This window comes from Eurosta solidaginis, chromosome 2 (genome assembly GCF_040869045.1).
Source record: "Eurosta solidaginis isolate ZX-2024a chromosome 2, ASM4086904v1, whole genome shotgun sequence".
Lineage (NCBI taxonomy): Eukaryota > Metazoa > Arthropoda > Insecta > Diptera > Tephritidae > Eurosta > Eurosta solidaginis.
In genome coordinates this window covers 64,779,300-64,806,500 of record NC_090320.1, presented here as the reverse complement: position 1 = coordinate 64,806,500, position 27,201 = coordinate 64,779,300, and the positions used below count along the sequence as shown (strand labels likewise).

At 38.3% G+C, this 27,201-nt stretch overlaps 1 protein-coding gene across 10 annotated transcripts in view; it reads right to left on the bottom strand.

Annotated features, from left to right (window-relative positions):
• elB (elbow B) overlaps positions 1–27,201 on the bottom strand; it is a 296,956-nt gene that overhangs the window by 183,506 nt on the left and 86,249 nt on the right. For 8 of the 10 annotated variants that reach the window (XR_010949502.1, XR_010949508.1, XR_010949506.1 and 5 more), the window contains exon 3: positions 16,770–16,813. The exons of the other annotated variants lie outside the window; for them this stretch is intronic. The gene's annotated coding sequence lies outside the window, so the exon portion shown is untranslated. The remainder of the gene's footprint in view (positions 1–16,769; positions 16,814–27,201) is intronic. 10 annotated transcript variants of the gene reach the window in all.

Sequence of the window (27,201 nt, the reverse complement as noted above, 5' to 3'; positions counted from 1 at the left end):
CCATCAAGAATAATGGTATGCGGGTATCCCATTCTTTATGGTACTTGTCTACTACTTTCCTTAAGTGCTCCTCCAATGTTCTATTGAATCGTTCTACCATACCATCGGATTGAGGATGCAATGCAGTTGTCCGTGTTTTTCGAATGCCCAATGACTTACACATTTCCTGGAACACAGCTGATTCGAAATTCCTGCCTTGGTCAGAATGTAACTCCATTGGTACACCATACCTTGCAACCCATTCGTTTTTAACCACTTCTGCTACTGTTTCAGCTTCTTAGTTTGGGACTGGGTATACCTCTGGCCATTTACTGAAATAATCCATAACCACCAGTACGTATTGGCGCATGGCGATCCTTTCAAATGGCGCACCTGAGTTATATTGCTTCATCTGGCCATGACTTCGTGTTCTGGGCCCTTTCGCTCTGCTGCAAACCTCGCAGTTTGCAATCCACTCAGTGACCGACTGACGGCAATCAACCTAATAGAATCTCTGTTTAATCTTCTCGAGCGTCTTCGTGATTCCAAGATGACCTCCGCTTGGACCATTATGCAGCTCGCTGAGCACGTCAGGAATCCTCTTTCTGGGAACAACTATCAGTTTATTCTTGTATTTACCATCCTCACTCTCCCATACTCGATGAAGGCAACCGGATATCAATTCTAAACTGTTCCACTGTGCCCAATATGACTTCGCAATGGAACTCTCTGCTGACATCTCTTCTCTGTTTGGTCTTTCATTTCGTTCGAGCCCTTGCATAACACGTGACAGATCTGCATCTTCTAGCTGGCATTTTCTTAGCTGTTCCTTGTCCCATTCATCTGTACATGTTATATTCATTAGCCGGACATCTATAATGTCTTCTTTAGCCTCGGCTTTTGAACAGTGCTTGCATTCCAAACTACATGGTCTTCGTGACATTGCACCAGTATTTCCATGGGTACTACCTTTTCGATGCTCAATGGAAAAGTCGTAGCTTTGTAGTCGCTCGATCCACCGTGCCAATTGTCCTTCCGGATTACGGAACTGCAGAAGCCATTTCAACGCTGCGTGATCTGTCCTGACACGGAATCGCTGGCCGTAGAGGTATTTGTGAAAATATTTAATGCACTCTACCAATGCCAACAGCTCTCTCCGCGTAACACAGTAGTTCCTCTCTGGTTTTCCAATCGAACGGCTGTAATATGCAACTACCTTCTCCTGTCCATCGACCAGTTGTGATAAAACGCCTGTTATAGCATATCCACTCGCATCTGTATCTAGAATAAATGTTGCTCCTGGAATCGGATATGCTAACATTGGGGCAGTGCATAAACGCTCCTTCAATGTTCGGAAAGCCACTTCTTGCTCCTTCTTCCATTCAAAAGCTTTGTTTTTTTTTTGTAAGCTCATGGAGGCTATGGGCTACGCTGGAAAAATTTGGTACAAATCGGCGGTAATATGTGCACAGCCCAAGAAAACTTCTCAATTCATGTAGGTTCTGTGGTCTTGGCCAATCCTTTACTGCCTCTATCTTTTCATTCGCTGTACAGACACCTTCTGTAGTTACTTTGTGGCCCAAATAATTTACTTCTTTTTTAAACAGCGTACACTTTTTGGGACTTAACTTCAGACCAGCGCCAGCTATTCTCTGGAAAACTTCCTCCAAGTTCTTAAGATGTTCATCAAAACTCTTGCCCAATACGATGATGTCGCCCAGGTACACCAAGCATGTTTTCCAATGTAGTCCTTTCAGTACCTGATCCATGAGTCTCTCAAAAGAAGCTGGTGCATTACAAAGTCCAAAAGGCATCACTGTAAATTGCCAAAGACCATCACCGATACTGAAAGCTGTTTTCTCTTTATCTTCCTCCTTCACCTCAACTTGCCAATAGCCGCTTTTCAAGTCCAGTGTGGAAAACCATTTCGTACCAGATAGCGAGTCCAGAGTGTCGTCAATTCTTGGCAATGGGTAGCTATCCTTTTTCGTAACGTCATTTAACTTCCGGTAGTCCACGCAAAACCTCATTTTTCCATCCTTCTTCTTTACAAGTACTACCGGTGAGCTCCATGGACTAGCTGATGGTTCGATGACGCCGCTGTCGCTCATTTCTTGTATAATTTGACTCACCACTTCCCGCTTCGCCAGTGGAACACTACGTGGAGCTTGACGTATCGGCCTCGCGTCTCCAGTGTCAATTTGATGTTTCACAACATTGGTGCGGCCTGGTTTGGAACCATCCTGGTCAAATATGTTCGCGTACTTTAGGAGCAGTTGTTTTGCCTTACTCTGATAGGCGTCCTCTAGCCCCTGCGTCCATGCCGTGATGTCATTTGAAAGATCAGTATTACTAGATGAAACGTGTTCCTGGAGCTGTTCACAGTTAATAACTACTTCAGCCTCTTGGCATCTTCCCAAAATAGCTCCTTTAGTCAGTTTGAGTGGTGACTTGAGCTCATTGGGTACTCTTACCGGAATACGTCCATCTTGTTTTGTCATCGCCAGGGTTTTTCCTACAAGTATGTTGAGTGCTGATTTGTTTGCTGCTTCGACAACCCACAATTTGTTTGTCCCACAATCTCCATCAACATTTGCTCAGATGACTGCTTCGGATTTTGGTGGTATTCGCTGACTCTCTTCCACCAGCACTCGTTTACTGCTGTAGCCTCTCTCGTAGCCGAAATAAGTGGTACATCCATGTTCTTATATCGCATCGTCTTGCTTTGCATGTCAATCTTGATTCCCTGGTCGATTAAGAAGTCCACTCCAATTATGATTTCATCAACAATCTCTGCCACTATAAAATTGTGTACTACCGTGACGTTCCCAATTGCGACTTCACATGATACTTCTCCTAGAACCGTGCTGTCTTCTCCAGTGGCTGTACGCAATCTTGCTCCATGCAATGGTCTTATCTTCTTGTTGACTAAATCCGCTCGAATGATGGAATGAGATGCACCCGTATCTACAGTCAGTAAACGTTCCTTTCCATCCACATATCCTCCGACAATAAGATTGTTTGACCTTCTTCCAATTTGTGAGATAGAGATTATGGGGCATTTAGTTTAACGATTGAGTGGACTTGGAGATTTGCTCATCTCCTTCAGCTCTGCGTTTACGGCCACCCACATTGTTGGAGCTATTGGAACCGGTGCTGCAATGTCGTGCAATATGACCTGGGTTGCCGCACTTGAAACATTTAATCACTCCGGCATTTTTCTGTTGTGATCCCTTCAGTGCTTCCAAAATTGCGTCTACCCAGTCTGGCTTTTCAACTCCCACTCGATGAGCTTTGTACGCTGGCTTACTCAAAAGTGAGGCTGTTTCCTGAGTCAGTGCATGCGATACCGTTTCAGCAGACGTTAGTTTTGGGTTCGCATATGTAGCCCGCTTCGTTTCCACATCTCGTATGCCATTTATGAAGCTCTGGATTTTTACCCTTTCAGTGTATTCCACGGGTGCGTCCGCATTTGCAAGATGAGCCAATCTTTCAATATCTGAAGCAAACTCCTGCAATGTCTCATTTGCTTTTTGGTAGCGGTTTTGCAACTCAATTTGGAATATCTGTTTCCTATGCTCGCTTCCCTAACGTCTCTCTAAAGCGCTCATCAATGTTTCGTAGTGGTTCCGCTCGTACTCTGGGATGGTCTGTAAGATTTCCGCGGCAGGCCCTTTCAGTGCCACGAACAGAGCTGCAACTTTATCTTCAGCATTCCATTGGTTCACTGCTGCGGTCTTCTCAAACTGTAGCTTAAAGACCTGGAAAGGAACAGAACCGTCAAAGGATGGTATTTTTACCTTTGGATTGCTTGCTGAAACAGCTGGGCGGTTTAGTTGTAACTGCTCCATACGACCTTTTAACGCTTCTATTTCGACATCAATTTTGTCCTCGAGTTGTAAAATTTTTTCATCCTGCTCTTCCAGTTTCACAAAGAGCTGCGATGATACTTGTTCCGAAATTTGTGCCGACATTTCAGATATACGTGCCTCTTGCGCTTCCAGTTGAGATGCCAAATATGTCTTCTGTTCTTCCAATTGTGATGTTATACGGGTTTCCTGCGATTCCAGTTGGGATACCATATACGTCGTCTGTTCTTCCAGTTGCGAAGAAATTTGTGTTTCCTGTGCTTCAATCTTCGATGTTATGCGTGTCTCCTGCGATTCCAATTGTGATGACATGTTGGTAGATATTTGTGATGACATTTCGGACATTTGTGCCGATATTGCAGCCAATATCATGTTCAGGTCTGTGTTCGCCATTGTTTGCGGTGTTTCTTCCATTTTTGTTATTTCCCCGCCATCAAGATGAAAGTCATACTCTTCCACATCAATTCCTTCTGCTTCCATTACCTCTCGTAGCCGTGCCTGAAGTTCAAGTTTAACGCCGCTTGTATTCAATCCACGGCTCCCAACCCCTTCTTCAGTTGCTGGATCTTTAATTCACTGAACTTTGCCATGTCCTTGTTGTCCTCTAGAATTTATTCAACAATTCCTCTTCTGACACCAATTGTAACGAATTTGCTGCAAATACTCTTATTTGCAATCCTCTGCTAAGTTCGAATCACTAAACTGTTGAATAAATAACTCCAATATTGAATGATGGAGAAAAATGGCCTTTATTAAAGTACTTCACAATAACACTTATACTTTGCTATTCGCTGGCTTAATAACCAAACTGATTAATAACTCAAATGAAACTCTACTATTGGCCGCCAGATCGCGTGCTTAAGCAAACTGATTGATAGCTCAACTCAAACTGAATTACTTCTTTCTCGCCTGCCCCGCTTTTATAGTTTACGCTGCATACTTCTAGGCTCTTCGATTTTCAGAACTTACTAGTTTGTTTCGGCTACAAAATCGCCAGCCACAACTACGTGCACAAATTATTGCTCTCTCTTGTGACAACTCAGATAAGATATATGCATGTGTTTGTGCATTGCCGCTCCGCTGCTCGTTTACGTACATATGTGTAGACGCAATTATTTATTCGTTTATGTAGATACATAATGATTGAATTATTGATGTGAATGTTTGTAGTTTACAGTCTCTCGCGCATACATAGGCGTATAAGTAAATGCATCTGTGTGTGACTTATTTCGGCTGCCTTATATATGTGTATACATGATTTGATTATTGACGTGATGGGATAACTTAGTGATGCTAATATCCGTGACAATACTATATCTGTATATCTTTAAAGAACTTTATGAGGTTTTTCTTAGCGCCCTATGCCAGTATTTTTTTAATAACACCTTATTTTTTTCAGCATAAGCTCAAAACATTATCCACTAAAATATGGGATTTATAGAAAAATTCTGAGATAGAGCGTTATTAAACGTTTTTCTTAGATTTATCGTTTTCGAAATTGCAGCGAAGATAGATTGATAATACATTCAGACTTCGATAATATCTGTAAAACTATGCGAAGTCGTTTTGCTTTTACAAATCTGTTAAGCATTATCATATTATCGCAAGTTATAGTAGAAAATATTTTCCCCGGGTTCACAAGTTGTCAAAAATGGATTTAAAAAATGGAATTAGCAGCACACTTCAAAAATTTCTTTTTGAAATAGTCATAAAGAGAAGTTTTCAAACCCGGAGGCAGCATTTTAAACTTTTGATGATATATATAAATATATACTTCATTTATTCACTTTTAAATTATGTTTTCCCACAGGCGAGAAATTCGAATAGAAAAAGATACGCTGGTTGCGGTATAAAAAGTCTACACCAGGCGTATTGCATTATAAGAATTCCTTTGACTGTAATGAAAGTTTCAAGGAGTTAAATATTAATCAAAGACGACGAAAAAATTTGGAGTTTTCGTTAAATAATTGCTACGCAGGACCTCTGGCTATTTCTTCCAGCAAGAAGAAAGACTTGTTGAATGTGTTACCTTTTATAAATACAGAGTTCCACTGTTACTACAAAAATTTAAAAGTTTAAGGCGATTGCGAAGTGGAAGTAGACTCAGATATTGATGAAATCGAAGAAAATGAATAACGAGATTTTAATAATAATAATAAAATTTAATATTTTAAATAAATGCATATTTAGCTATTCATAAAAGTTATTGCATTTCCATAAAAAATATGTGTTTTTTTCGTTTCACCTTATTTCACATTTGTTTGCTTGGCTAAGTCTTACAAAACAACCTATTTTAAAATAGGTGGAAATTTTTATCTATTTTATGTAGAAAATAGTTTTGACAAAACAACTTAATTGAAAAAAGTATAAGTTTTACATAAAAAAATTTTGACATAACAACATATATAATTTTAAAAGCATTTTAAAGAAAAGTACTGCATTAAAAATTAAGAAATACATTTCAAAATGCGGGGCAAATTTCCTTTTATTATATCCGCTGTATACTTTGCCTTAAATATCTTTCAGTTTTATTCAAATCACATATTTAGCTCTCCTGAGAAGTTGTCAGATTTGAGATAAGTTGGTTTGTCAAAATTCCACAGATTTCTTTCAGCGGTGCTTTTCAAATGCACAAATTACTTTTTCACATAAAATCATTTGTTTTGATTTTACTTTTTTCTGTTATTGCAGCTACCGAATTTGATGTTGTTGTTGGTATTTTTAGTTGCATTAATGTATGAGCGTGTTCAACATTTTCACGCTATGCTTTTGTCATCGCAGTTAGCAGAATTGTTAACGCTCTGGTGTTGAGGCAGCCAGCTAGTCAACCAAACAACAAAAAGACGGCAGCGACAAGTGCAAAAATGTGACTTCCGACACCGACGATATTGCGGCAAAAGGCAAGAATACATTTATATACATACATACATATATACTTTTATAGAAAAATAACAACAACTATTATACTTATAGTAAAATCTTTGCCAAACAATAAGAGCAGCAGCAAACGAGCAACAAAAGCGGTGGCATGACAGTGACAGCTTGCCGTCACAGAGTTGCAATCGTAAAATCGTACAAATGTTGGCACTAACGATGGGCGGGGTGTTGAGTGGGAATGAATAAGAGGGGTGGGGTGGGGGTGGGCGTTCTTATGATGACTAGATGGTTGTAAGTATGTTGGTATGTGTACGTGTCAGTGTGCCAAGTTGGCAGGACGTCGCTCGGTTTAGAGCGAACGACACGGACATGGACATGACAAGCGACAGCAAAAGTATTTTGCAATGCGTATTTAAACTCTGATTGTCGGGGTCTTGCACTATTTTTCATACCATTTTGTTGTCAGCATGTTTTTTTTATACGTTCATCATCATGGCGGTAGGGTTTTGTGTTATGTTAAGTATTTTTATATTCAGCGTGCTTTGCTCACAGAGTATATTAACTTTGATTGGATAACGGTTTGTAGTACAGGTATAAAGCAATCGGGATAGATATAGACTTCCATATATCAAATTCATCAGTGGCGAAAAAATTTGATTGAGCCATGTCCGTCTGTCCTAACTTGAGTAAATTTTGAGGTATCTTGATGAAATTTTGTATGTAGGTTGCTGGGCACTCACCTCAGATCGCTAGTTAAAATGAATGATATCCATATAACCACGCCCACTTTTTCGATATCGAAAATTTTGAAAAACCGAAAAAATGCGATAATTCATTACCAAAGACGGATAAAGCGATGAAACTTGGTAGATTGGTTGACCTTATGACGCAGAATAGAAAATTAGTAAAATTTTGGACAGAGGGCGTGGCACCGCCCACTTTTAGAAGAAGGTAATTTAAAAGTTTTGCAAGCTGTAATTTGGCAGTCGTTGAAGACATCATGACGAAATTTGACAGGAACGTTACTACTATTACTATATATGTGCTAAAAAAAATTAGCCCACTTTTTAAAAAAAATTTTTTTAAGTCAAATTTTAACAAAAAATTGAATATCTTCACAGTATATAAGTAAATTATATCAACATTCAACCCCAGTAATGATATGGTGCAACAAAATACAAAAATAAAAGAAAATTTCAAAATGGGCGTGGCTCCGCCCTTTTTCATTTAATTTGTCTAGAATACTTTTAATTCCATAAGTCGAACAAAAATTTACCAATACTTGTGAAATTTGGTAGGGGCATAGATTCTATGATGATAACTGTTTTCTTTGAAAATGGGCGAAATTGGTTGAAGCCGCGCCCATATATACACAGTCGACCGTCTGTCCTTCCGCTCGGCCGTTAACACGATAACTTGAGAAAAAATCCATATATCTTTACTAAGCTTAGTTTACGTACTTATCTGAACTCACTTTATCTTGGTATAAAAAATGGCCGACTATGACTACGCCCACTTTTTTATACTCAGTTGAGCAGAGCTCACAGAGTATATTAAGTTTGATTGGATAACGGTTGGTTGTACATATATAAAGGAATCGAGATAGATATAGACTTCCATATATCAAAATAATCAGGATCGAAAAAAAATTTGATTGAGCCATGTCCGTCCGTCCGTCCGTCCGTCCGTCCGTCCGTCCGTCCGTCCGTTAACACGATAACTTGAGTAAATTTTGAGGTATCTTGATGAAATTTGGTATGTAGGTTCCTGAACACTCATCTCAGATCGCTATTTAAAATGAACGATATCGGACTATAACCACGCAGACTTTTTCGATATCGAAAATTTCGAAAAACCGAAAAAATGCGATAATTCATTGCCAAAGGCGGTTAAAGCGATGAAACTTGGTAGATGGGTTGAAGTTATGACGCAGAATAGAAAACTAGTAAGATTTTGGACAATGGGCGTGGCACCGCCCACTTTTACAAGAAGGTAATTTAAAAGTTTTGCAAGCTGTAATTTGGCAGTCGTTGAAGATATCATGATGAAATTTGGCAGGAACGTTACTACTATCACTATATATGCGCTAAATAAAAATTAGCAAAATTGGATGAAGAACACGCCCACTTTTTAAAAAAAAATTTTTTTTAATTCAAATTTTAACAAAAAAGTTAATATCTTTACTGTATATAAGTAAATTAAGTCAAAATTCAACTCCAGTAATGATATGATGCAACAAAATCCAAAAATAAAAGAAAATTTCAAAATGGGTGTGGCTCCGCCCATTTTCATTTAGTTTGTCTAGAATACTTTTAATGCCATAAGTCGAACAAAAATTTACCAATCCTTCTTAAATTTGGTAGGAGCATAGATTCTGTGACGGTATCTGTTCTCTGTGAAAATGGGCGAAATCGGTGGAAGCCACGCCCAGTTTTTATACACAGTCCACCGTCTGTCCTTCCGCTCGGCCGTTAACACAATAACTTGAGCAAAAACCGATATATCTTTACTAAACTTAGCCCACGTACCTTTCTGAACTCACTTTATCTTGGTATAAAAAATTGCCGAAATGCGACCATAACCACGCCCACTTTATCGATATCGAAAATTACGAAAAATGAAAAAAATGCCATAATTCTATACCAACTACGAAAAAAGAGATGAAACATGGTAACTGGATTGGTTTATTGACGCAAAATATAACTTTGGAAAAAACTTTGTAAAATGGGTGTGACATCTACCATATTAAGTAGAAGAAAATGAAAAAGTTCTACAAGGCGAAATCAACAGCCCTTGGAATCTTGGCAGGAATACTGTTAGTGGTATTGCATATATAAATAAATTAGCAGTACCCGACAGATGATTTTCTGGATCACCTGGTCCACATTTTGGTCGATATCGCGAGAACGCCTTCACATATACATCTAAGGGCCACTCGCTTTTAAGACCCTCATTAATACTTTTAATTTGATATCCATATCGTACAAACACATTCTAGAATCACCCTGGCCCACCCTAATGGCGATATCTCGAAAAGGCGTCCACCTATAGACCTAATGCCCACTCCCTCTTAAAATGCTCAGTAACACCTTTCGTTTGATACCCATATCGTACAAACATTCTAGAGTCACCCCTGGCCCACCCTAATGGCGATATCTCGAAAAGGCGACCACCTATATACCTAATGTCCACTCCTTCTTAAAATGCTCAGTAACACCTTTCGTTTGATACCCATATCGTACAAACATTCTAGAGCAGGCATGCTTAACCAACGAAACGATATCATTTCGTTACGATAATCAACGTTAATAAACGAAACGAAGTCATTTCGTTTCGTTTATTAACGTTAAGATCGTCAAATTAACGAAATGATTTCGTTTCGTTTTCTGCCATATCAAAACGAAATCAAATCGTTTATGTTGATTATTGATTTCAAACTATGCTGGCAAAGCTGATTGATGGCGGAGTCATTAAAGGTGAAAGCATTATCCAAGCTGATTGCAACTTTTCTCATGAATTTTGACAGTACGATCATTTCTCAGAGTATTTTTGACATTACCACCAACGAATTACACAAACAAATTACATAGAGTTTGTGTGTGTATGTGCGCTCGTTGTTGCCACCTTACGGCTTCACCATGGCTATAGCATTGCCAGCACAATTCAAACATAAAGTATCACGTTTTCGTTAACGTTTTTAACGTTAACGAAAGCTTTTCGTTTCGGTTAAAAACGAGATACAATTTATCTTGATAATTTCTTTATCGATAATATTTCGAAGTGTTTCAACGGAAACGGTGGAAATTTTTTGATAAACGATTAGCTTAACGTTAAGGTGCATCCCTGTTCTAGAGTCACCCCTGGCCCACCCTAATGGCGATATCTCGAAAAGGCGTCCACCTATAGACCTAATGCCCACTCCCTCTTAAAATGCTCAGTAACACCTTTCGTTTGATACCCATATCGTACAAACATTCTAGAGTCACCCCTGGCCCACCCTAATGGCGATATCTCGAAAAGGCGTCCACATATAGACCTAATGCCCACTCCCTCTTAAAATGCTCAGTAACACCTTTCGTTTGATACCCATATCGTACAAACATTGTAGAGTCACCCTTGGTCCACCTTTATGGCGATATCTCGAAAAGGCGTCCACCTATAGGACTAAGGATTACTCCCTTTTAAAATACTCATTACCACCTTTCATTTGATACCCATATCGTACAAACACATTCTAGAGTCACCCTGGCCCACCCTAATGGCGATATCTCGAAAAGGCGTCCACCTATAGACCTAATGCCCACTCCCTCTTAAAATGCTCAGTAACACCTTTCGTTTGATACCCATATCGTACAAACATTCTAGAGTCACCCCTGGCCCACCCTAATGGCGATATCTCGAAAAGGCGTCCACCTATAGACCTAATGCCCACTCCCTCTTAAAATGCTCAGTAACACCTTTCGTTTGATATCCATATCGTACAAACATTCTAGAGTCACCCTTGGTCCACGTTTATGGCGATATCTCGAAAAGCCGTCCACCTATAGAACTAAGGATTACTCCCTTTTAAAATACTCATTACCACCTTTCATTTGATACCCATATCGTACAAAAACATTCTAGAGTCACCCCTTTCCCACCCTAATGGCGATATCTCGAAAAGGCGTCCACCTATAGACCTAATGCCCACTCCCTCTTAAAATGCTCAGTAACACCTTTCGTTTGATACCCATATCGTACAAACATTCTAGAGTCACCCCTGGCTCACCCTAATGGCAATATCTCGAAAAGGCGTCCACCTATAGACCTAATGCCCACTCCATCTTAAAATGATCAGTAACACCTTTCGTTTGATACCCATATCGTACAAACACATTCTAGAGTCACCCCTGGCCCACCCTAATGACGATACCTCGAAAAGGCGTCCACCATAGACCTCATGCCCACTTCCTCTTAAAATGCTCAGTAGCACCTTTCGTTTGATACCCATATCGTACAAACATTCTAGAGTCACCATTGGTCCACCTTTATGGCGATATCTCGAAAAGGCGTCCACCTATAGAACTAAGGATTACTCCCTTTTAAAATACTCATTACCATCTTTCATTTGATACCGATATCATACAAACACATTCTAGAGTCACCCCTGGCCCACCCTAATGGCGACATTTCGAAAAGGCGTGCACCTATAGACCTAATGCCCACTCCCTCTTAAAATGCTCAGTAACACCTTTCATTTGATTCCCATATCGTACAACTAGAGACACCCCTGGTCCACCTTTATGGCGATATCTCGAAACGGCGTCCACCTATGGAACTAAGGATCACTGCTTTTCAAAATATTCATTAACAGCTTTCATTTGATACCCATATCGTACAAACATATTCTAGAGTCACCCCTGGTCCACCTTTATGGCGATTTCTCGAAAAGGCGTTCACCTATAGAACTAAAGCCCATTCCCTTTTAAAGTACTCATTATCACCTTTCATTTGATACCCATATCGTACAAACACATTCTAGAGTCAGCCCTGGTCCACCTTTATGGCGATATCCCTAAATGGCGTCCATCCATAGAACTATGGCCTACTCTCTCTTAAAATACTCTTTAATACCTTCCATTTGATACACATGTCATACAACCACATTCCAGGGTTACCCTAGGTTCATTTTCCTACATGGTGATTTTCCTTATCTTGTCTCCATAGCTCTCAACTGAGTATGTAATGTTCGGTTACACCCGAACATAGCCTTCCTTACTTGTTGATATTGAAAATTACGAAAAAAGAAAAAAATGCCATAATTCTATACCAAATACGAAAAAAGGGATGAAACATGGTAATTGGATTGGTTTATTGACGCAAAATATAACTTTAGAAAAAACTTTGTAAAATGGGTGTGACATGTACCGTATTAAGTAGAAGAAAATGAAAAAGTTCTGCAGCCCTTGCAATCAAAGCCCTTGGAATCTTGGCAGGAATACTGTTCGTGGTATTACATATATAAATAAATTAGCGGTACCCTACAGATGATGTTCTGAGTCACCCTGGTCCACATTTTGGTCGATATCTGGAAAACGCCTTTACATATATAACTAAGGGCCACTCCCTTTTAAAACCCTCATTAATACCTTTAATTTGATACCCATATCGTACAAACACATTCTAGGGTCACCCCTGGTTCACATTTTTGGCGTTATCTCGAAAAGGCGTCCGCCTATAGAACTTAGGCCCACTCCCTTTTAAAATACTCACTAACACCTTTCATTTAATACCCACATCGTACAAACACATTCTAGAGTCACCCCTGGTCCACCTTTGTGGCGATAGCTGGAGGAGGCGCCACCTATAGAACTAAGACCCACTCCCTTTTAAAATACTCATTAACACCATTCATTTCATACCCATATCGTACAAACACATTATAGGGTCACCCCTGGTCCACCTTTGTGGCGATATCTGGAGAAGGCGTCCACCTATAGAACTAAGACCCACTGCCTTTTAAAATACTCTTTAATACCTTCTATTTGATACCCATGTCATACAAACTCATCCAGTGTTACCCAAGGTTCATTTTCCTACATGGTGATTTTCCCTTATTTTGTCTCCAAAGCTCTCAGCTGGGTATGTAATGTTCGGTTACACCCGAGCTTAGCCTTCCTTACTTGTTTCTAAACATATTGTTACAATTCATTTTATGTACACGTATTTGTTTAACTCATTGTTGGCACTAGATATTTATTTAGTTTTATTTTTGTTGTTAACATATACTAGCTCTTGCTTTATTTTTGTTACATTTTTGTTCTTTATTTTTCTTTGGAGAATTTAAGATATGAATAAGCATTGTTGGTATTGTATCTTTATTATTTTGTGTATTTCGCAACATGCCGCTACTGCTGTCAACAGCACAAAAGATGTCGTGAATCCGCGTCAACTCACACCAGCACTGTGCAGTTCCGTTCACTTCACCTAACCCCAACCCATAAAGTTAACTCAATTCAAAAAAAAACTAAACTCAAAGCATGGGCTACTTCATCTAAACTTGTGTCCGCCTTTTCGTTCTTTACCTTTTGTGTGTTACATGTCCTTTTCAGTTTTCTGACATTTTTTCTGATTATCCTTGTTGACGTTAATATTTTGTTGTTATATATATTTTACTCTTTATGTATTTACTATGTTGCGGTATTTTTGAAAATTTTCTATTTTTAAAAACACTTTTGTCCCGTATTTCATTTGTTACAAAGAGTTAGATTAGATATACGTCAAGCGTTATGTCAGTGTTTTATTGCTTAAAATTTGACATGACAGTCATATGTAGCACTATTTTGTTTGAGTGACGTACTGTTAGACTGACTATCTAAGTGACAGACAGACTGACAGCTGAGCAAAGAGTCAAAGAAAATGACTACACAAATTTTGTAGCGTTTTCTTTTCTGAAAATAATGCCGCCCTGTTGGTTGTTCTCAGCTCTCTCATAAGTTTTTAAACTGAAAGAAAAAAAAAATGGTGAAATCAACCGAATTATGGGTTATCACAAATAGCTGTTGAGTGAAATTTGCACAAATTGTTGATTCTGAATTAACTGACTTCACGGTCAAATCAACAAACAAAAGTTTATAAAATGTAAGAACAGCTCTGTTAAAAAATACAAACAACAAATTGTTTTCTAAACATTTTCATGCTACTTTTTCCAGGACTTAATCCTAGGCTTCGGCGTCGTGGGCGTAGCATGCTAGCATCACATCACGGTGGCCAATAAGCTTTGTTGAGCTGACCAACAATTGTTAGTCACCCTTAAAATACTATGGCGAATGTTTACATCACTATGCGGTTAGTAAATAATCACAACAACAAAAAACAGCAAGCAGCGACAATTATGTACAAGGCAACGAAGAACATTCCACACACATAACCAGCAGCTTAAAGCAAAGAAACGATCTCATATACACATATGTAGTCATCAGTTAAGAGACGAGCTTCTCATTCACAAATACACACGCATATAGCTGAATAACTAAGTATGCGATGCAACTGTTCCATCTTCGTGAAAAGTCTAGATCATAGGAGAAATATGCGAACGAAGCAACAGAGAGTATAAAGGCAGCGCAAGTTGAGGAATAACTAATCCGTTTTGATTTAAACACGCTATTAGTTGTGAAGTATAATTGTGAAATACTACTCCCAAAGTAGTCTAAATAAAGATCATTTTGCAATACTGAATATTGGAGTTATTTGTTCGATATTTCAGCGATTCGGACGTTAGCTGAAGATGTATAATTATCAGGAATTTCCCAAAATTCGTTACAATGCCATGAAAACTGTTAAAATATAACAGTGGCAGTTGATTTTACAGAGATTTCTATATCAACAGAAAAATCGGTAAGATTGATTTGAGAATCTGTCAATTTTACAGAATATTGTTAACTTGAGACCAACAATTTCTTTTCTTTTGAATTGGCCAAACCAAATTTGTTCTCTCAATAGAAAAACGGTTGCACTAACCATGATGCGATCAATTTAAATGAATAACTGTAAATTCAAGAACAACAAACCTGATTTGTTGATTTGACTAGCTTCATTATAACATTTTTCAAATGAAAGTGATCCCAAAGAGGATAAGTTAAAACAAGGGAAGTCAGCCTGCTACTCATAGCCAATTGCTCTATGTTTTGTAATTATATTTTTTTTTTCAACTAGACGTGCATAAAATGCCTTCTATACATTTTCGGGGCGTATTTGTGTTTATTTTAACAATTGTATTTAATTGATTAATTAATTCCCTTTTCAAAAATCACAATTGTACAATGTGACTATAGCTTATAACTTATTTAAATTTTTCCTTCTAGATCATGCGTTTTCCTAGCATGTGCAATCGAAGAAGACTATTCTGTGAAGTATTTCAGAAATCTGTCAAACACTGCAGCTTGGGGAGCTTTGCTCGTATTCTTTACCTATTTCTAGTGCTTCCAGAGTGAAGTCCCTAGTGGGTGTGCAAAAAGCATTTTAAAAATCCAATATGATCAATAACAGTATTAGTGAACGGTGTCAATCTCGGCTTCTTTGGCTGACATGACATTTATTATGAGGTGTTCTCTCCGGAAAACAAGCTGGCGATGAGGCAATCCTTGCATATACATATTCTATGGCTGTCATGAGACGTTGCTTTAAAATGGCTTTCGTTAATTTAGCACTGCCTATTACGCACTGTCAGAAAGACTGTAGCTGGATTTTTATTTGCCCTTCGGAATCAAAACTAGTTTAATTTACCTGGAAAGATTCTTTTTTCGAGGAATTTGAAAAGTCCTTGTTAAAAAAGCTATTGACACTTATTTTCAAACAGTCCCATTTTTTCCACCAGAATTCACTCTGGGACCTTCTAGGCTTCCTGCTAGGATTATGTGAATGGTTCGTTGAGAAATCGTGTCTGCTTCTCTTAGTACTCTCAGTTCTGTAGCAATAATACGAGATAAAGCTTGTCTAGGCACCCTACAGGATTCCTACAAGAAGCTTTCCACTTTCATTTTAAAAAATTGGAACACACAATTCGGAAATTCACTAACGGCCATCAGTATAACTAATTCTATGATTGCCCTTAAACTATTGTGTATATCAGATCCTGCTCTCTATCAACAATTCTCAATCAAACATACATTGATGACCTGCTGAAAATGTCAACATTGTATGACAGCCTTTATATTACTTTCAGTATATGAGAGTGCGCAGCAGTGACACTCCTTGATTTACCTTTCTCATCAGTGTTATGCGAACATGTTTTTTGATTGAAATTGGAAATGCGTTCGTTTTAAAATGACAATCAGCGTCAAGTCAAGTTTGACATATGTCACTTCGCACTTTCACGAAATGCGACAATCAGATGAAACATTTGCATACGATTTTTGAATGGCGATGTTATGAAGAAGGTGAGTCCGCTACGCATATGTATATCTGTATGTACTTTTGAACATATATCAAGAAAAGTCGATTCTTTAAAAAACATATGTACATTGTACATTAACTAATGTTTTGTAACTGTAATGAATATCTTACCAAATACCATTTTGAGGACTTCAACTTTATATCACAAGACTCACCTGAAAATATAAAAGAAAAAAGTGAGGTTACAAATTTATATATGCTAATTTCTGGTTGATTACACTTTTCTACTTTAAAAACCGAATAACTAAGCAAGTGGTGACTCACTTCTTACTTAAAAGGAAAACCATTTTTTTAGATCCATACCAACAGGTTACTCATACGCCCCGACATAACGCTTATATATGATAGCAATAACAAGCAAAATAATTTTTGGAAATCTTGTTTAAAAATTCCATGGCTCAACTATATTGTTGGGTCATCTCTACAGCAACAACATACCTTTGTTCAGATTGTCAAAATCTGCATGTTGGTGTTAGGCGAATGGAATGTAATGAAAACATAAAACTTAGCAGTTTTTGTTTGTTGTAATGTAATGTTGTCAATATGTTGGTTTCATTTTGAATTTCCTTTTGACAATCGCTACTACACTGATATGAAAAAAATAAAATCAGCTTTTGGGATGATCTAACCATATAGTTGAGCCATAAAAATTTCTTTCCAGGTCTTACGTTTCAGCAGACTAATTATACTTATTTAAAAAATTTTGCTTTTGGGGGTTGAAACTTTACTTTCGGTCAGAATTTTTTAAACTTTTGTGAAAATAAAGTTATATACCAAGGTTGTAAGAACGAAAAAGGCAGAAAAATAAACAAATTAATATACACACGAGATCGGTCCAAGAGAGGAATAGGAAGAGGAATTGGAATGGGAATTGGGATAGGAATATGAAAGGAATAGGAATAGAAATAGGAATAGCAATAGGGATTATAATAGTAATAGGAATAAGAAAACGAATGACAGAAGGAATAGGATTACGAAAAGGAATAGGAGTATGAATAGGAATAGGAGTAGGAATATATATAGAAATGGGGAATAGGAATAGGATAAAAAGTAGGAATAGGAATAGTTGTAGGAATAGGAATAGGAGTAGAAACAGGCATAGGAATGGGAATAGGAATAGAAATAGGAATAGCAAAAGGAGTTATAATATGAATAGTAATAGCAATAAATATAAGAAAAGGAAGAAGGTTACGAATAGGAATAGCAATGGGAATTATAAAGCAACAGGCGTAGGAATAGGAGTTAGAAAATGAATGGCAATAGGAATACGATTACGAGTAGAAATAGGAGTATTAATAGGATAAAGAGTAGGAATAGGAATAAAAATTGAAATTGAAATCGGAATAGCAATAGGAGTTATAATAGGAATAGCAACAGCAATAAGCCACCGTGGCGGCCACCGTGGTGTGATGGTAGCGTGCTACGCCTATCACACCGTATGCCCTGGGTTCAAGTCCCGGGCAAAGCAACATCAAAATTTTAGAAATAAGATTTTTCAATTAGAAGAAAATTTTTCTAAGCGGGGTCGCCCCTCGGCAGTGTTTGGCAAGCGCTCCGGGTGTATTTCTGCCATGAAAAGCTCTCAGTGAAAACTCATCTGCCTTGCAGATGCCGTTCGGAGTCGGCATAAAGCATGTAGGTCCCGTCCGGCCAATTTGTAGGGAAAATCAAGAGGAGGACGACGCAAATTGGAAGAGAAGCTCGGCCTTAGATCTCTTCGGAGGTTATCGCGCCTTACATTTATTTTTTTTTATTTATACGTAGCGAATTTCTTATTTTAATCAAATTCAAGTATCCCTTTTTCAGGGATGTGGACGGGGAGTGATATATTCGAAACAATTTTTGACTCTACACGGAATCGTCTCACAGCTTGGGTATTGTGCTTCACATATACATAACAATTGTCATTACTCATGAGGCATACAAGTCATAATCATTGATAAGTCCACCTATTTGACATTTTGCTAAATGGATTTGAAATTGAACTTTTTTAACGGTTTTGTATACCATTGGATAGGCCTGAACTCATTGTCTTCGCATGCATATTGGATTATGTGCAAGGCGTCAGTCGCGGTGTGGTGGTAGCGCGCTCAGCCTACCTCTCAAAGCGGACTCCTCCGTCCGCAGTGATTTGGCAAAACCTCCGAGTATATTTCTCAATGAAAACTTATACGCCTTGCATATGCCGGCCGGAGTCCGCGTAAAACATATAGGTTCCGTGCCGCCAATTCGTAGAAAAAAATAAAAGGTTCACGACGCAATTTGGAAGAGAAGCTCAGCCTAATAATTCTATGTACAAACACACTCCAAATTGGCAATTTATACCATTTGGGCAATTTATTACACAATTTATCATATAAATAAATTGCCAATTTCAAAAAGAAAGGCGTAATAAATTGTTTCAAACTGCAAATGCAACCTTGTCAAGTGTGTTCATGTCAAGTAACAAAACGTGAAATAAAAATAAAATAAATCAATATTTTGTTAAAAGTGATGGCGAACAACGTAAATGGTGAGTAAATTTGAAATTTTAAAAGCCAACCGTGAATCCAAACATGATTCTATGGCTTTAAATAACAATACAGGTTTAGAATTTTCCCAGTTTTTTATACTCAGCTGAGCAGAGCTCACAGAGTATATTAACTTTGTTCGCATAACGGTAATCCGTAACGGCATAAACTAATCGAGATAGATATAGACTTCTATATATCAAAATGATGTGGGCGAAAAAAGAAATTCATTTAGCCATGTCCGTCCGTCCGTCCGTCCAACCGTATGACCGTAAACACGATAACTTGAGTAAATTTTGAGGTATCTTGACGAAAATTGGTATGTAGGTTCTCAGATCGCTATTTAAAATGAACGAAATCGGACTACAACCACGCCCACTTTTTCGATATCGCAAATTTCGAAAAACCGAAAAAGTGCGATAATTCATTACCAAAGACGGATAAAGCGATTAAACTTGGTAGGTGCGTTGACCTTATGACGCAAAATAGAAAATTAGAAAAATTTTGGACAATGGGCGTGGCACCGCCCACTTTTAAAAGAAGGTAATTTAAAAGTTTTTCAAGCTGTAATTTGGCAGTCGTTGAAGATGTCATGATGAAATTCCGCAGGCACTTTACTCCTATTACTATATGTGTGCTAAATAAAAATTAAGCAAAATCGGACGACGAACACGCCCACTTTAAAAAAATTTTATTTTTTAAGTCAAATTTTAACAAAAAATTTAATATAATTACAGTATACAAGTAAATTATGTCAACATTCAACTCCAGAAATGATATGGTGCAGAAAAGTACAAAAATAAAAGAAAATTTCAAATTGGACGTGGCTCCGCATTTTTTCTTTTAATTCGTCTAGAATTCTTTTAAGGCCATAAGTCAAACAAACATTTACCAATCCTTGTGAAATTTGGTAGGTGCATAGATTCTATGACGATAACTGTTTTCTGTAAAAATGGGCGAAATCGGTTGAAGCCACGACCAGTTTTTATACACAGTCGATCTTCTGTCCTTCCGCTCGGCCGTTAACACGATAACTTGAGCAAAAATCGATATATCTTTACTAAGCTTAGTTCACGTACTTATCTGAACTCACTTTATCTTGGTATAAAAAAATGGCCGAAATCCGACTATGACCACGCCCACTTTGCCGATATCGAAAATTACGAAAAATGAAAAAATTCCATACTTCTATACCAAATATGAAAAAAGGATGAAACATGGTAATTGGATTGGTTTATTGACGCAAAATATAACTTTATAAAAAACTTTTTAAAATGGGTGTGACAGCTACCATATTAAGTAGAAGAAACTGAAAAAGTTCTGCAGGGCGAAATCAAAAGACCTTGGAATCTTGGCAGGAATACAAGCGTGAAATTACCAGGGCGAAGAGAAACTCATGGAAAAGTTTCTGTACGGACATAGAGTGCTCCAGTGAAACAGCACGGTTGAAAAAAGTCCTAGCAAAGGGAAACATAGTCCAGAGACTAATAAAGAAAGAGAACGGGGAATGGTCACGTGATAGTGAGGAATCCCTTGAGGTGCTTCTCGATACACATTTCCCATCGGGAGACGGTTTAGAAGAACCAGCAGACATCACTCACACTTCGATCACGGAGCTAGTGGTGCCGGGCTTGGTGACCGATACCAAGATCGAGTGGGCAGTGAAGACGTTTTCTAAGTTTAAATCGCCGGGCCCAGATGGTATATTCCCGGCCATGCTACAAGTCTCAAGTAGGGCGGTCGTGGAATGGCTTAAAATAATATTCGATGGGTGCATAAGACTGAATCATGTACCGCACTCTTGGAGAACTGCTCGTGTAGCTTTTCTACCAAAGGCGGGGAAGATCGGTCACGTGTATCCCAAAGACTATAGACCCATTAGCTTAACATCATTTCTGCTCAAAACCTTTGAGAGGCTGATAGATGTGTACATAAAGTCCAACGTGGATGAAAAGCTGCTCTCCACAACACAGCATGCGTACACCAAAGGCAAGTCGGTAGACACCGCATTGCATAGGGTGGTAATAAGCATAGAGAAATCCCTGGAATATAAGGAGTATGCTCTAGGAGTCTTCTTGGACATTGCCGGGGCTTTCAATAATGTTGCAAAATGGGCGATTATGGATGGTCTTAATTACATTAAAGTACATCCTGCCTTAATCAGATGGATCGGCTGCATGTTAAATTGCAGAAAGATTACATCACAATGGGGATTGTACGAGGCCACGAAATCAGTGGACAGGGGCACGCCGCAGGGAGGGGTGCTATCACCTCTGCTGTGGACACTGGTCATCAACCAACTGCTCAGGCAATTCGATGAGGGACCCGTAAAACTTACGGCTTACGCAGATGACGTTGCAATTGTCATAAGTGGAAAATGCCTTCCAACGATTAGTTCTTTGATGGATCGGGCGCTTCGGGATATTCATACCTGGGCATCTAATGTCGGGCTGAAAGTCAATGCGGAGAAGACGGATATGGTCTTGTTTACAAAGAGGTACAAGGTCCCAAATTGGACCAGGCCTAAGTTAGGAGCGGTGACCTTACAGGAGAAACCTTGCACAAAATATCTAGGAATCATCCTAGACAGTAAGCTGTCATGGAAGCTCAACGTGGAGGAGAGGGTCAAGAAGGCCTCAACGGCACTCTATGCATGTAAAAGAATGCTGGGGTGTACGTGGGGCCTATCGCCCTCTCTTTCTCATTGGGTTTTTACAGCGATTGTAAGCCCTATTCTGTACTATGGAGTTCTTGTTTGGTGGAAAGCCACACAAAAAACAACATACCTCAAAAAATTAGAGGGGGTATGCAGACTATCGATGCTTTGCATTACGGGAGCCCTGAAAACAACCCCGACGGCTGCACTGTATGCCATTCTGCACATTCCACCTGTAGACCTGGTAGCAAACAACAAAGCGTTAACGACCGCAACCAGGCTCGATGCTTCGGGGCAGCTTGAGCGCCGACCATATGGCCATAGTAGTATAGCGTCATCAGTCACAAGACGAACAAACGACATGATTCCCTACCTGCACTTTGAGGGAGATCTTAAGGCCGCAATAGAGGTGGACGGTTGGCGCAAGGGTGCGCAAATGGCGGACGAGGCGATACATGTGTACACCGATGGTTCCAAAATAGTGGAAGGAGTAGGGTCTGCGGTATACTGCGCTGATCCGGAATTAAGCAGATCCTACAGGCTGCCGGATTACTGTAGCGTTTTCCAAGCGGAAATATTAGCCGTAACCAAAGCAGTAGAAACCATGGAAGAGAATAGCTTAAGCTGCAACCGTGTTAATTTTTATATTGACAGTCAAGCAGCAATTAAGGCAATAATCTCGCATAGCACAGCATCTAAATGCGTGTTAGAGTGTAAGCAGTCTCTGGAGAGAATCGGGACAGGGAGAAGCATACATCTATATTGGGTCCCAGGGCATATGGGAATAGATGGGAATGAAAAAGCGGACGAATTAGCTAAAAAGGGCGCATCCCTTGAAGCTTGCTCCGTAGACGTCCCAATTAGATTGGACGAGATTAAACGAAGGCGAGAGGTGCACATGATCGACCAAGCAGAAAAGGCGTGGGTTCAAGCGCGGGGCTGTAAAGTGTCGAAGATTATGTGTAGGTCTTACAACCTTAGACTAACACAGTTGCTTCTATCATTAAAAAGAGAGGACTGTAGACTCATGACGGGTATTCTGACTGGACACTGCCTTCTGGCGTCACATGCCTTTAAATTAGGCTTGGTCAGTGATAGCAGGTGTAGGAAGTGCGGGTTGGAGGAGGAAACGATCGAGCACGTTCTGTGCTCGTGCCCTGCACTTGCCAGTTAAGACTCCAGCTATTAGGAGTGATACAGCTGTCAGATCTAGAAGCAGCAAGTGGCTTAAGTCCTAGGAAGCTTCTAGTATTTGCCAAGAGGACGGAGTTATTTTATAACATAGGTCCTGGTTTTTGATAGGGTTTTTCAGTTTGGTCGTTAAAACAAACTTCTGGTAACACTACGGACTCAATCAGTCTATGTGAGGTCCTCATGGACCGGCCAGTTCAACCTACCTACCTACCTGGCAGGAATACTGTTCGTGGTATTACATATATAAATAAATTAGCGGTACCCGACAGATGATGTTCTGGGTCACCCTGGTCCACATTTTCATCGATATTTCGAAAACGCCTTCACATATACAACTCAGGGCAACTCCCTTTTAAAACCCTCATTAATATCTTTAATTTGATACCCATATCGTACAAACACATTCAAGAGTCACCCCTGGCCCACCCTTATGGCGATATCTCGAAAAGGCGTCCACCTATAGAACTAAGTCCCACTCCCTTTTAAAACACCCATTAGCACCTTTCATTTGATATCCATATCGTACAAACACATTCCAGGGTTACACTAGGTTCATTTTGCTAAATGGTGATTTTCCCTTATTTTGTCTCCAAAGCTCTCAGCTGAGTATTTAATGTTCGACTACACCCGAACTTAGCCTTCCTTACTTGTTAAAATAATTTTTTTTTTTTTTTCAATTAAATTTTAAATTCAAAACACCACCAGCTGTCAAATTGCTATTGTGTAAGTTAAATTGAGTTGTATGAACACCACTCAATTTAAATCAAAATTGTCTCAATTTATTTTTATGCTTGAACATAATTAAAATCACTTCGGAGGTTATTGCGCCTTGTATTTATTTATTGTATGTGCAATAACCGCCTAATGTGACATTATCATAATTTCGCAAACTGTTAGGCAATTCGAAATGTCTCCTAATAGTCCTTTAATAAAATTTGATATTGGAAACCATGGAAACAGCTCAAGTATTTAAATTTTACATGAATAGAACACTCTTGTGAATTTTCCATGTCTCTTCTTCATCGTATCCATTTGAATCACACTCATATTCCTTTTTTTTAAACTCTTCTTTATAATTTAATGTACCGTAAAACGTTTTGTATAAAATTTGTCAAAATATCACGTTTTACTTATGCATGTATGTATGTATATTGTTGCTTGCACTGTGACTGCTTATGAACGCAGATAAATTTATGGGTCACAATTATAATCAACGACGAATCCAAATAGAATTGCCTGTAAAATCGACCAAAAAATAGAAAGCTCACTCCATAAATGGTGCGCGAACTGTGCACGACTCACAACAACCCGTCGGCCATATTTTATAATAAAAATGTATACTTAAGTGTGCTGTAAAATGCTTTAAAGCAGCCATAAATTAAACGATCAATTCCGTTAATAAGCGGGCAATAAATTAAAAACGCACCAACGGGCACACAAGTAATAAAAAAAATAAACTAAATAAATTCAAAAATAAAACAACAAAAAATAACACATTAACAATTCAGTGCGATCGTCAATAAATTAGGGGAGGGAGGGGTAAGGAATTTGCAAATGCGATCAAGCGTTCAAGCGATCAAGCGAGCGATGAAACAATTTGTTTGTGTATTTTTTTTTTGCGTTTATTTTCTAATATTTTATGAGGACAGCGAGGGCAAATTCATTTCATTTATATTAATAATTTATGCAATAAAAAATTAAAAAACAACAAAAAATAAATAAAATAAAAAAAAACTTGAACACATTAAAATATGAATTGCGACGAAAAATTAATGGGCGAAATTAAATGAATTCATTTGGTATGCACGTGCGCTAAACTGAAACCGAAAATGATAACCATAATAGTTTTCATTTTATGCAACAACTACATTTAGCCAGAGGCAATGCATACAATGAAATGTACAAATGTGAGCAACACAATTTTGCATAAATGGCACTGCTGACAAATCGATAATTACGTCAAAAATGGGCGTTAAAAGGTGCACATAAAATAAAAAAAACTGCATTAAATACTGCGAAAGCCACTGGGTGCAGGGTAGTCCGGCTAGTGTTTAAAATTGTTTAAAAAAATAAAAACTTAGTTAATGGTTTGTAACCGGTGTAAGTAAGTAAGTAAGTAAGAAATGGATTATAAGTGAGCGTGGTTGCCAACCGATTTTGTTCATTTAGTAAACGATTTTCGATTTGCGGCTTGCAAAGTTTTAAATTTACTTCCACTCACTGTGGGCGGTGCTACGTTCATTTTCCAAGATTTTACTAAATTTCTATTTTTCGTCTAAAAGTCAACCATATATCAAGATGCGTCATTATATCAGTTATCATTACCAAACGAATTATCGCATTTTTTTCATTTTTCGAAGTTTCTATACCGATCGATTTTTTCAAAGTGGTCGCCAACCTATTCCCAGTGTACATATATATTACATTTAGAACAATCTCAATGCCAAATTTCAATATGTTATGATTTACGCTTAAAGACTTTTAAATTTTCTTCTTCTAAATGTGGGCAGTGTCACGCCCATTTTTCGAAACTTCACGAAATTCCTGTTTTTAGTCAAAAAGTCAGCCAACATAGTGAGTTCCAACATCTTATCTATCTGTGTTAATGAGTTACCTTAGTTCTTTAAATTTCTATATCGTTTTTTTTTAAATGGGCGTGGTCGCCAGCCAATTTTTCAAATTTTATAATAGCAAGTACAGCCGCCCTGCAAAATTTCAAAATGATATTTTCAAAGGCTTTGGAATCATGGTTTAGAAGATTTTCAAATTTTCTTCTTCTAAATGTAGGCGGTGCCACGCCCATATTCCACAATTTTTCCAAATTTCTATTTCCTATCATATGGTCAACCTATATATCATTCATGATTTCATCAGTTTGAAGAGGTTTGATAAAGAATTATCGAAATTTTTCTCGATATCGAAAAAATGGGAATGTTACGGCTCCGGTCGGCATTCGCAATCAGATTAATTTCCGCACAAAAAATTTTTATGGTAGAAATAAACTTTGAGCGTATGCGAGAATTTGTTTCTATAGATTGCGATTTTGCTTTATTCGCTTCCATGACACCACGGCGGTCGCTGTCATGTTCGCCAGGGCTGGAAACTCGGAGAGGAAATAGGTCTATCTCCTTACAACCCTCTACACTACAGCTCCTGTACTTGTCGTTAAACTGTATTCCTATTGTCTCTGCGTGTGTGCCAAATGGTCAGTGCCCTGTAATGATGGATGCGATCCTGAATATTTCATACGATTTCTCAACGCGGTCAATGTCATTGTGACCCAACTCTACTTTACTACGACTTAAAGTGAGGTGAGTCATCCAGAGGCCTCATAAGGAATCCTAGTGAATGTCCCTAAAAATTACAGTACAAAATTTGGGAAGTCGCAGCAGATTTCCAAACAATAAATTTTTAATGATTTTGCAAAAAAAAAACAAAAAATATTCAAAAGACAATAAATGAACTACTCTATACACCGTATTCGCAATAAAGCTGGCGTGGGGTGCCAATATTGGCGCTATCGATCGCATATGGAAATCTCATATACCATCAACAACAACAAAATCATTGCACAGCCCATGAAATGTTGTCAGCAAAGTCGCTGCTTTTGGGGAAGGTCACGGCATAAATGGTAGGGCAGCTGTAAGCTTTGAAAATATTTACAACATCAATGAATATTAACGAAAATCTCATAAAACAGAAAAAGCAGCAGCAACAAGCAACAAAAAGCGACAACAACAACAAATCGAAACAACCTGCAACAACAATATACATAAGTGCATACATTTGTATGTATGTACATAAATCTGCTTATAAAGTTGTAATGAAAAATTCTCAGCCATAACGAACACTCCTCAACAATAATCGCTAACAAGTTAGCCTATAAATTACATGTGGGTAATAATGCTTTTGCGGGCTTTTATGAAAGTATGAACGCATTGAGTGAGACAATTTGTTTGGTTGTTTGTTTATAATGAGTCGATGAAATTTAGTGAAAAATTGCAAAAATGCCATGCAGTCAAAATCAAAACAAAATTAAAAATGCAATATTAAAAAGTTAATTTATGTGTTAACTCACTGTAAATTTTACAGTGGGATATGAATGTAAATAATGTATTCAAATTCTGGAATTTCCTCAGACTAAACCATGACGCAATATAACAGACTGGTGAAGTCAGTACAA